At 30.0% G+C, this 11,379-nt stretch overlaps 1 pseudogene across 1 annotated transcript; it reads left to right on the top strand.

The window, feature by feature from the left end:
* The first annotated feature begins 1,026 nt into the window (after window positions 1-1,026).
* LOC145972479 (sodium-coupled monocarboxylate transporter 1-like) lies at window positions 1,027-10,323 on the top strand (annotated as a pseudogene). The gene is made up of 14 exons (XR_014439178.1): window positions 1,027-2,521; window positions 3,718-3,932; window positions 4,030-4,080; window positions 4,205-4,272; window positions 4,847-5,001; window positions 5,194-5,334; window positions 5,698-5,806; window positions 5,870-5,979; window positions 6,453-6,639; window positions 6,709-6,795; window positions 6,910-6,998; window positions 7,109-7,219; window positions 9,345-9,546; window positions 9,842-10,323. The product of XR_014439178.1 is annotated as a sodium-coupled monocarboxylate transporter 1-like (transcript).
* Window positions 10,324-11,379: the final 1,056 nt, after the last annotated feature.

Consider the following 11,379-nt stretch of genomic DNA (forward strand, 5'->3'; position numbering starts at 1 on the left):
TACAATATTCCTCAGTAAAATCGGTGTACATTTATTAATTCTCAACCACGTGCTCGTTTGGTCGACACGCGAATTCCACACACAAGATTATCCAACACATACAATTTTCTAATCTGTCTGAGATTCTTTTTTCTGATCAATTTTACGGTAATTACTTCCAGTCGTCTATAAAATGAATAATTTTTTAGTAACTCCTAAACAAACAACATGCATATAATGCAGAACTACGTCAGAAATTAAATCCAGATATAGAATAAATTGCAGAATATTATCATTGTTCTGAGAATCAGTATTAGCAGTTTTTAAATCAGCACTTGTGCCAGGAAAATATACTCTATTTTTCATATATTTGCCATGAATAAAACACTTTAAACAATTGTCATAACCAGTGGCCTTTTTTGCAGAAAGTAAAAAAGATTTTGTAGGAGTATTTGCACTTATATATTGTAGTCTCACAGGCAAAAATTTACCATTTATTTTTAAACCATTATTAATAAGATAAATAACTTCACTTATAAATTCCTTTAAGAACAAATTTATGTCATTTGGTTTTTTATATCCACAATAAACTCCCACCATTATTTCACTTTGTACTCCTGCAACACTTATTAAAATTGGCCAAAATTGCTGGCCTGAAGATTTAGATAATGGCAAACCATCAATATTCAAAGTTAAATTAACGTTTTCATATTTTGATAACACTCAAACTAATTCATTTATTAGTCCTCGATGATAATATTCTCCAGGAGGTACAATTTTAAGTGGCTAGATTTCGATATGCCTAAAATGGTACGGATATCTGAAAGAAATACAGTTTTAAAACATTCATGTTTTCTTATGTCCTTCAGAAGCACATTAACATGTGTGTCCAGAAAAAGAACGCATTCTTCACAGATGCACCTCTTTCTTCCTATTTTTTAATTGCGCGCGACAATAAGTCCCATTATAACAAGAACTACAGCGCCGCTAGCGGATGGACTAAGAAGCGGTGGGCAAAAACAGGCGACACGAGAGAGTCGAATGCGAGCCAGCAGATAAGGCGCACGTATTGTAATCACTTTTAATAGAATAAAGTCAATAGTGAAAATACTGTACAATGTGTCATAGATGAATTTAAAGTTTTACACCATTTAGAAAAGTGTGATATAGTAAAATCGTCTTTCATTTCATTGTTTCCAATTTCATAAATATTGATGTCATTAACTACAACTCCACAAACGTTAATATTATTATCGTCATCATTATTAAATTCACTATCACTTCTTTCACTGTTATCATCTGTATGAAATGCATTATTGTTGTCATCTTCACAAATCTCATTACTCTGTCTTCTATCATTTCCATCATTATTTTTTTGGAATCTGATAGCATATAATATAGATAGATTTAGAATCTCTTAGCATTTTTCATCAAATATTGACAATTTGTCAATTTCCTCATTCGGTAGCGAAAATATTTTTTTGAAAGTTGGCTGACCAATTTTCTGCTTCTTGCAGTTTGTGATATTATGGAACTAGAAATATTGTACAATAAAAAATAATTTAATTTTGTTACTTTTTTGTTATATATAAACACTACACAATACTTGCAAAATATTTTGCTTTTTTTAGAGGTTAAACGTGTTCTGATTAATGTACATAATAAGGAGTAACATGCAATAGCATTCCAAACCAACAGAATGAAACAAATAAAAGATTAAGATCAAATAATCCCTTAAAAATTTTCTATATATAAGTTTGAGGAATAAGAGGACACATTTGTCTAAAACTCTAAACAAAGTAATGAAGACAAGGAAAAAAAACATAATGCGTAGAAAATATACATGATAAAAGGTGTAATTATAAGAGCGTAATAACAGGTACTTACATGTCGGTGTATTTGCACACTCACTAAGCTTACTAACATTTACTTCTCAGTTTGCTTGAAATTTTCAAGTATAAATCAATTTTGCCAACTATGTATGACACAATTGCATTCAGTATATATTGCGAACTATAAAATATATTATTCTATGCAATGTCTTTGCGACGTAAAAGTTACGTGTTAAATGCGATAGCGCATCCCATAGATTTTTTCGCGATTTACCTCGTATTCTTCATGGTAAATCATTGCGTGACCGCACACTGTTATTTCCGTGACGATAATAGAAAGCGTTGTATTTAGATTAGAACGATCGGAAGATTTTGTTCTCGACAGCAATATACGTTTTTCCACTGCGGTACTCTATAAGAACGACGAGATCCGTTTTGCAACAAAATGACTTCGGAGGGTATGTTGGATGATCTAGGCTCGGCTAATTGGGCGCCGGAAATGCACACTGTACAAGAAATCAGCGAGTCGATGCAGAATTTTGGTGCATTGGATTATACCGTGTTCGCGATAATGCTAATTGCCTGTGGCATCGTCGGCATCTACTTCGGTTTCGTGAAGAAGTCCTCGGGTGAAGACGAGTACCTGGTCGGCGAAAGGAATATGAAGATGTTTCCGGTCAGTCTCAGCCTGATAGCGAGCTTCATATCGGGTAAAGCTTTATTTTCGTATTTCTATTAGTATTATTTTGTCTTGCGATCACTAGAAATAAAAAAATCAAAACGTGTGTATAATGAACATTTATATCTTGATATAAAATGAGAAAAATAATTCGGAAAAAGTTTGCATGTTGTCAGTTAAATTCTTCAATTTATTTATTTATTAATTTCTTCGATTTATTTACTTTTATTTCGAATTTATCTGTATTTGTGAAGCATGATGAAAAATATACTAATATTTCATAGTGCTTCTCTTTGTAGGTTTCTAATTATGTGAGAATCCCAGTTTTTAATGCTGCATCTTTATATATATTTATATATATATTTGTCATATTATATGTTGCATATGCTTATGCATGATGGAAAATTTCCATCTAATCCCTAACAGCACTTGATATCATTCGAATATTCTATACTCATACTGTAAATATACGTTACAGATGTAATATACTGAGAAAAATCCCATAACGTCTCTTGTTGTATATTATTTTTTATATATTCTCAGAATATACTTTGCATATCTTGTATTAGTATGTTCTTTCTCGTATATTTTCAGGATATTCTATAATATTGCATGTGTTTCCTCATTTTGCCGCTACGCGCGCCACTAAACTCGTACTTAATTTTCGGTGAAATGGTTATAAAGGACTGGTACTAACTTGAGTTCCAAAGTTTCTTCTTTTTTCTTTTTAGTCAGATTAATTTATAATAAACTAACTTAATTTAAAATTTTTCATTTGTTTAGTAGTTTAGTTGTTCTGGCTTCCTTGTTGGGATTCAGAATACTAAGAAGATTATTTAAAATTAAAATGAGAAATAGTGTCCGTTTACTTCATTTATTAAAAATATTTCTATTACATATATGATTTATATTACAAGATATTCTCATTATTTACTATTAACCAAAATAGGCGGACATTAGGGCATTCTTAATATATACTTAGTATATCATAGTATGTATCTCGAATGTTCTGAGAATATATGCATTGTACTTTTGCGATATTCTTCGAACATTCTCAGTATCTACATGTGCTGTTAGGGATCATGGGATGATTTATTATTGTACGTATATATAATTTCGGGGATAAATTAGATTTGAATGAATGTAATTTAAGTCACAATAATTATTCAATGTTGGGAAATGTATTATGAGATAAGTTTTTCTAAAATTGATTATTGAGCAACACAGGTATCATATTACTGGGTATCCCGACGGAGGTATATGTGCATGGTGTGAGTTACCTTTTCAGCGGTTGCTCGTTCATCGTCATCGGTTTCATCATGTCCATCGTATTCCTACCAGTATTCCATGATCTCAAGCTCACTAGCACATACGAATACCTCGAAAAGCGTTTCGACAAAAGAATCAGATTGCTAGGCTCAGTCCTCTTCGCTATCACTATGGTAAGTAAAACTTCGAGAAAAAGAATTGCACGCATAAATTTCTTTTTTGGCAAATTCATTATCTTGAACCATCCAAATATATATGATATTTTTTTAGATGACCTGGCTCCGATTGTCATCTACATACCCGCATTAGCTTTCAATCAAGGTGCATCTTTCTCAAAAAAGTTTAATGAGAAATCAAAATTAATTGAATTAAAAATTAATTAAATTGACTTGCAAAATATGAGAAACTATGCGTGAAAAATCATTTCCGGCAACTTTATTTTCAGTTACGGGAGTGAATGTAAACATAATCACGCCATCCGTGTGCATTGTTTGCATATTCTACACCTGTGTGGTAAGTAGTCGAGATTTAAGAAAAGAATATAAATGCAAGACAAACTCAGATACGGACGCGAATATTCAATTTAAAACAGAATATACAATTGTGTTTGTCTTGTACATACATTTATTTTTGTTGTAAAAAGAATATATGTAGAGTATTTTAAAATCACACCAAATCTTCTTTAACAGCAGATTCTTTGATCAATTAGTCAAAATGTTTTTCATTTTTTGCAAGCTTTTAATTATATATTTTTTAAACATTGAATTAAAATTCTATTAAAGTACATTTTATCTAAAATTAACTGAAGAATATTTTTAAAGTATAGTTTATGAAAAATCCCTTTTTTCAATCGCTTTTATAATTCGGAAATTATTCCCTCCATATTTTTGCTAAGAAAAAATCCTCTTTAAAATCGATCAAAAAATCTGCTGTCCGGTTTAAGATGTCTTATATGTATATATGTATATATATCCAACTGAATTACATTTCATAGTCAGATTAGATTGATCCAACTAATGAATTCCATTAATAGCACTAGGGAAATAATTTAATCCTTTTACTGAAAGAATTTCTTTATTGCATTCAGGGCGGTCTCAAGGCAGTAGTGTGGACGGATTTCATTCAGACTTTCTTCATGTTCGGCTCCATGTTGTTAATTGTAGTTAAAGGCACAGTCGACATTGGTGGAGTATCTTTGGTGATTCGGAGAAATCTAGAATCCGGAAGAATCGAATTACCTACGTGCGTGCATTCAATGTTAATACAGAAGTCCCCATTCCGTTATCTTGACATTCGAATAAGCTTAGCTTTATATGAAAGAAAAAGATTGGAGATTTATAAATGATATAAATTACAGTTTTGTAAATATTGCTTAGAGAGACAGATGTATTCAATTTCTAAATTTTTGGAGTATACAATTATCTCGCTTAACAGGACAGATTGGAGCCCTTTGACAAGACATACAATTTGGGCGCTCACGATAGGCGGTTTCGTACACTGGTTGCAAATCGCTGCTATCAATCAAAATATGATTCAACGATACTTGTCCCTTCCTACTGTACAATCAGCTAGAAGGTAATATTTTACTTTTTTATAAATTAAAATATAAATAACATTTTTTACAAGAATAACATTATGTTTACCTTTAATTTACATAATTATATATCAATTTAAATTTATCAATTATAATTATTATTAATTATTATAACTATTATGTAAAAATTTATCAATTATAATTATTATTAATTATTATAACTATTATGTAAAAATTTTTGTGTTTTTAAATTAAATAAATAAATGTATTTAATGTGTCTTATATACAATTGATAATTACAAATATATATTATACATGACATGTAATAAGTTATATAAATTAATTTCTACGCTTTTTTATATGTGTATACATATAGATGCGTTTTTGACAACTATGCGTTTTAGAGCACTCTGGTGTTTTATAGTCGGAGTTTTAACTCTGATTGGCATGTGCGGATACGCCGGTCTACTGATTTACGCTTGGTATCATGAATGCGATCCATTCACGACCAAGGTAACGTATTTATTTAACCCCGAACACTGAACATCGATTAACGTATATAATGCATGACACCAGCTGGCACGTGCCAAAGATCAACTGCTGCCACTGTTGGTCATGAACGTTTTAGGAGAATTTCCAGGATTGCCCGGTGTTTTTGTGGCCGGCGTGTTCAGCGCTGCACTCAGGTATTCACATTTATAATTAATCAAAATAAAATAAAAAGATCTATATTATAATTATACTAAAAGATATTAGAAGAAGATATTAAAGAAGATGCTTATAAATATATTAGAAGATATTGAAAGAAGATGGTAAAGATATTAAAAGAAGACAAGAAAAGACGTGTATATATTTAAATACATATTGAATTATATTTGAATATATATATATATATATATATATATATATATATATATTTATACATATTAGAGAAGACGTGTAATTATATAGTATATATTCTTTAAGATATTTTTTAAAGAAACTCTACTAGAAAATAAAAATGTAAAACAAATTATAGCTCTATCTCTTTTGTTTTTGGATGTATATATATATATGTATATATATATATATATTTATATATACACCTAAAAACATATATATATATATATATATATATATATATATATATATATATAATATTATTTGGATTTCTATTTAGCTCGTTCTCAACCGGTTTAAACTCCATGTCGGCAGTAGTACTGGAGGATTTCGTCAAACCCTTCATTAAAACGCCGTTTACACGTAAAACCGCCGATCGCTTCATGAAGCTTACGGTCGTTGTTTTGGGCACGATCTGTGTCGCCCTCGTTTTTGTTGTCGAGCAAGCGGGTCTTCATGTGCTCCAGGTAAATAAGTCGGATGTAATCTGTTAAGGAATGTAAACCGAATTTTTTGTCTCCTGTACTCTTTTATAGTTATCCATGAGCTTGGGCGCTATCACTAACGGACCGTCTCTCGGCATTTTTATCATGGGAATATTGTTACCGTGGGTTAATGGCAAGGCATGTGTTCTAACGATAATTTTATAATACTTTAACTTAATGGAAATTATATTATCCGAATCTGTATCCATAAGAATAAAATAAAAAAAAGTCCTCCCGTTTTGAATTTGCTAGGGTGCCCTGATCGGAGGACTCGCAGGTCTGAGCTTTATGGGTTGGCTGATCCTTTCCGCTGAAGCGGCCATCGTCAGTGGACAAATTAAGTTAGTATTAAAATTGTCATAAAAATGTCCCGAAAAAGTACTTTTATATATATTATGTTATATATCATGTTGTTTCCTTTCAAAAAATACAATTACGTATTTATTTGCAGATTCGATGTAAAACCCGTCACTACGGAGAATTGCACCTACTCGTTTCCACAAGTGGAAAATTTATTACTATCTGTACCGCCGAATTCGATTCTGGATGACGCGAATGGAGAGTAAGTTTCAGAGAATGCCGTTAAATTTGATTATACAGGATGTTTCATTGTTTTCTTACACCTCAAATAACTCCGTTACTTTTACATATACGAAAAAATGGTGAAGGAAGAAGTTGTATAAATTAAAAAGGCAAACACGATAATGAAATTAAAAAATCGTATTAAGATCATTTAAATGTCATTTCAAGACCGATATTTTTTTTTAAATGGATTCATGATTTTAGGTAGCGCTGTTTTAACTAATTTCCAAAGGAATCCAATCATGTGTATGTATAATAATAAGCGAAATTTTAGATTTTTACAAAAACTTTTATTTCTTAATTATTACAAAAAGCAGAGTAGGTATTTGATACATTTTTTGACGCAGAAGACGAATTTGGAATTTCACGAAATTTTCCTAGCAAGTCAGGTTTTTGAGTAATTTGTTAAATAGTATAATAATGGCTATTTCGACCAATTTTATGAATTGATTAGGAGCTTAATTTTTTGAAATATTTTTGCCAATGGCATCATATAGTACTTGTTTTTATCTTTCAAATCTATTATCGATTGATGCCGGACGATTTTTTTTCACTGAGATACAAGTTATAAGAGCATAGGAGTGTAATAAACCATTCCAAGTCAACCGTGCTATCCCTCTGTCTCATCACGAATCAAAATTTGGGTAGAGCATAAATTTTTGTACACCGTATGTCATTTTTCGAAATTAAAAATGGCGCATCCAATGTATGCAGAACCACAATAAAAAATTATAAAATTTAGAAAAATTCATCAAAAAGTGTAACAACTGTATTAGATATATTTTTATAAAACTTTTTTCGAGAATCGGACCTGACAGAAGTGAACCTGGTCAAATTTCAAAATGGCGGATTTGCCATATTAATGCCTATGTATATTTCTTTTAACATAAATTTTCTTATATAACTTCATATCTTATAACTCCATATTAACTTATAGCTTCTATATCTCAATAAAAAAAATTGTCTGAAGATAGAATTGAAAGATAAAGACTAGTACTATACTATGCCATTGATAAATTATTTTAAAAAATTAAGCTCGCCTATAATAAAATCATGAAATTTGTCCAAATAGCAATTTTTGGATCATTTAACTACAAATTATTCAAAAACCTGACATGCTGGAAAAATTTTGTGGTCAGATTCATTTTTAGCATCAAAAAAATCTATCAGATTTATCTACTCTGCTTTTTGTAACTAATTCTCTCAAACCTGTGTAATTAAGATTTATTGTTCATCCCATGTTATTATGGTGTGAATTTGGAGCATGAGATTATTTGAAGCTTATGTTATTATACATACATGATTGAATTCCTTTTGAAATCAATTAAAATATCATCTGCCTAAAACTATATAGTTTCATTTAAAAAAGTATCGACGACTTTGAAATATTGTGCTTTCAAGATGTTCGTGTCTTTTCTTTTGATTCATAACTTCTTCTTTCACCATTTTTTCATATGTATAAAGTGGCCGGTAATGACTGTATCAGCTCTCGTGTGTAGAGCATGTTAAACTGACAATGAGTAGATAAGTCGTCTACTATTTTATGATTTTTGCAACAATTAATGAGAACTTAATTTTAAAAAATCGATTAATTCGTACGAATGAGTACAATGAAACAAAAAGAGACAGTCCGCTGTTACGTGGTCCTAAGATGACAGAATCAAGCATTATGCATAATTTATGTACGTAATTATTGTCATTTGAAAAATGCCTCTCTCATCACTTCGTTATGTGCCTAATAACCACATGACAATGGTCTGTCTCTTTTCGCCGCATGCTAATATTCGTATGAATCTGTCGATCTTTATTAATTAATTTCTTTTATTAATTATTGTAAAAATAGCAAAACAGTACAGGACTTCTCTATTCAGTTATTTCTTAATTTGCTCTACCTGCACACGAGAGATGATACAATTATTACTGGACACTTTGTATAAAAGTAACAGACTTATTTTTGGTGTAAGAATTAAATGAAGTACACTGTATTTTAATTTGGCGTAGATGGATAATTAATAATTTTGTTCAGTTTATTAAGCTAAAGAATTAAGATAGGATCGTGCGATTTAGAATAAAATATAAACGTTTTATAATAAAATATATAATAGGGAACCATTGGCATTATACCGTCTCAGTTATCTTTGGTATACCATGACCGGTGCCTTAATGACTATAACTGTCGGACTTATCGTAACTCTCATTACTTCCCAAAATGTTGAAAAGTTAGATCCAATGCTCCTGGCGCCGTTTATGAGAAAATACTTGAAGACTTCGAGCAAAGATATTCCGTCTGAAGAGCTTCAGATCAAGGTATTTTATTATTTTTTTAAATTAATTCATTTTATCATTTTTAAATGAATCTCTTCTGATTAAAAACAATGTTTCGTGTCAGTCTTTTTTCTGTTCAAAAATTCTGATGATAAATATCAATATATTGCTAGGAATATATTGGTAGTTTATTTACTATTGGGAATATGCATTGTGTGTTTTAATAAAGAAATATATTGAAATGTTTTTTATTAATAAAATATTTTTTAAATATATTAATATTAATAAAAAAAAATAAAATAATTTTTAATACATTTCATTTATTGTTCAATTATAGATTGTAAAATCTGAAAAGGATGAGAAGATGGCATCTCGCGCTATCAACGAAGATGATAAATTATTAGAAGCGACTTTGACATGATGTGTAATATAATTAAATTACATTAATTGTATTATTGAATTTCCGAATTTCCGAATGTATTAAAAAGATAGTGTGTAATTCGACACTAATGTGACATATCGTTTTGTGTACTAAAGTGTACAATTATACTAACAGAAAGTTTGTATAAAGTTTATTCACGTGATACTATATATTCTTGATAGTGTTGTAACATTTATATTGTAAAAATTGTTATAGGTCGTTGTGCATATTGTTTTTACTTAAACGCTGTAATAAATAAGGATACAACGAGAATGTATAGTTTTACCAATTAATAATAGATTTCATTAATTTTTATTTTAAATTATACAATGATTCAAAACAATACTGGAAAATATAAATATGATAATTGATTCTGTATTTTTCAAAAATAAATAGAATTTGAAAATAAAGAATTTGTTGAGAATAACCGCAGGGAAATTCTTTGTGCATGTGGACACTCTTTATTACCTTTTTACATTTTTAGCTTGAATGAGCCATCTTGACAAAATTACTTATTAATCTGATAAATCAATCGAACCTTTTTACTAAGCAACGCAAAAACAAAATAGTAACGGGTGTAGTAATATAATCTTTCATCAAGCAGTCAATAGATGTCATGGAATGCATGAAAATGCATAATAAAATGAAACATTGGCCGCATTCAGCGGACTCAACAGTTGGGCAACATTACTAGATTTTCCGATGTAATTCGACGCTGATTGGTCGGACCTGAAAGTAGAAACCAATCACGTTCGATTGCTACTTAGCAGTTGAGTCTGCTGAATGCGGCCATTTATAATAAAATGCATACACAACACATACAGAATTTGAATTTTGAATTATTAAAAACAAGTCTATTTATATTTTCTCTCTTTCTCTCTCTCTTTCTTTTGATATTATTGAAAAATTTAAGTATTGCAGATATTAAGTAAGTGATATAATAATAAATAATATAAACTTTCGTAGAGGGCTATTTCCAAATTAAAATTCGCGGTTGCATTTGCGCGCTATCTTCAATCGACGAATTATAACACTCGAGTTATTTCATCTATGTATAATCAGTGATACATATTTTATCATTGAATAAAGAATACCAGGAAGAAGTACGTGCCAATACGGGTGGAGCCGGAATAATTTAATTTTATGACGTATTCATGACGTATTATGACGTCATCGGAAGCGAAAAGACAGTGGTAAAGGACCCGCACATTTTATATGAAAAAAGTGGCTTCAGTCAAATTGGTTGAAATTGAAATATGTTGTAGTTTAGGTGGTACTGATTATAAGTTTTCTGAGACAAAAAGTCCAAAAATCAAAAGTATAAAAGGTACGATGATTTTTAAAGTGGAGTATTGAAGTTTAAAAACGTCTGTATTTCATTATGTAGATTAAATTAATATATAAATGTTTGAAAACAAATATTTATATATAATGTGCGTCACTACTATAATATT

Source organism: Camponotus vicinus, unplaced genomic scaffold (assembly GCF_025532165.1).
Source record: "Camponotus vicinus isolate PSW18456_S1 unplaced genomic scaffold, iyCamVici1.0 SCAF_5, whole genome shotgun sequence".
Taxonomy (NCBI): domain Eukaryota; kingdom Metazoa; phylum Arthropoda; class Insecta; order Hymenoptera; family Formicidae; genus Camponotus; species Camponotus vicinus.